This window comes from Gorilla gorilla, chromosome 13 (assembly GCF_029281585.2).
Source record: "Gorilla gorilla gorilla isolate KB3781 chromosome 13, NHGRI_mGorGor1-v2.1_pri, whole genome shotgun sequence".
NCBI lineage: Eukaryota > Metazoa > Chordata > Mammalia > Primates > Hominidae > Gorilla > Gorilla gorilla.
In genome coordinates, this window is record NC_073237.2 from 24,721,237 (window position 1) to 24,722,885 (window position 1,649).

Below are 1,649 nucleotides of genomic sequence, written 5' to 3' on the forward strand. Positions count from 1 at the left end.
TCTTACAGAATGGAATAATCAAGTTTGGGGCCAGAAGTAAATATCTCAGGAGAGTAAAAAGAGGATTAATGTCACCGTTAGCTATCCCTTCTCTTTAGATAAATGTCAAGGCTTTCATTTTGAAGCTGCGTTAAGCTGTTTGCCTGCCTGGAGGGACATCTCTATGTCTCAGTTAGAGTCTGGCCATTTCCCAATCATGAGTTCTATCAGGTCAGGCCAGGAAGGAGACTTAGACCCTGAGATTCAGGTAGGTCTAAGTTGATATCCATGGAATGTGTCTTAATGACCTCTCTATAATTGTGGTAACATGGCTTGGGAGTAGAGTTGCCTGCGTTCTGGGCAATGATCATTGCAATGGTATGATCTGTGGGAAGAAATAGAAATGCTCTGAAGTGGGGAAAGGACGAGAATATAGTCACATATGCTTTCATTTGTGCCACATGCCTGCCCACCCCAGGAGGGTCCCCTGGGACTGGGGGTGACACCGTTGCATGGTCCTCCACCCTCCCCCACCTTATGGACTTTCACTTATCCATGGCTAATCATTCTACAGACAAAATTACCAAGGCCCAGAGAAGGTCCTTTGTCTGCCTTAACCCAGAAATCGCAGGAAAGCAGGCAGAGTCAGGCTGCACCTTTTCCTTAAAATCAGGATCAGCTTGGAGTCCAAGGGGCCTATACAGACAGCTTCTGCTAAAGACCCTAACATGTCAGTGACTCACAGTGAACATTTATTTCTGGCTCACATCCATATCTGCTGTGGGTCAGCTTTGGCTCTGACCCACACCACCCTCATTTCAAGACCTAGACTAGATGAAAACGCCTTATTTTGCTCCCATGGTAGGAAAGAAAGAGCAATCATGGAAATGTGTGACGGCTCTTGGAGCTTCTGCTCAGAACTGGTTGTGTGGCCAAACCTGATATCAGTGGGGTGGAGAAATTATACAATCTTCTCAGAAGGAGGGCAGGAAACAGTGGGAAGGAATAACACAATCAACTGCAGAGCCATCCTTGGGAAGCCACCACAGCGGACCCCTCCAGGGTCTCCTGCTCCTGACCCACTTGTCCTCCAAGTTGAGCCCCCAGCTGTCCCATGCCTCCTGCCCCTTCAGCTCTTTTCCTAGAGTTTGACCCAACAGTCCTAGTCCCATCTTTGAGATGTGGGGACTGAGGCCCAAGGAGGAGACACAGGTCACCAAACTCCTCCCTAATGCCCTTCCCTGGGCAAGTGGCTCCATGCCAACCTCATCTTTTTCTGTGCGTCCCCTGCATCCCTCAGAAATACCTCTCTGTGGAGCACCGGCTGCATACCTGCTATGAAACTATATGCTTCTCACTGAGTATCCCAACCACTTTGTGTAGTCAGTAATATCGATTATGCCCATTTCACAGATAAGGAAACTGAGGCTTCCAGTGTAAATGACCTGCCCAGGGTCATACACAGAGATGGTACAAACCAGTTTTGCCCAACTCCAAAGCGTCCCACCACTGCCCCTCACACTGACTCGAATCCCTTCCTCCCCAGCCCCTGCGTTGATGGCCACCCAAGGTGTCATCCACGGTCAAGATGTCACAGCCACAGGACTGTCTCCCTCCCCACCTGCTCTAATCTTTAATTCAGACCCACCAAGCCAGCCCTTCAGCTCCCA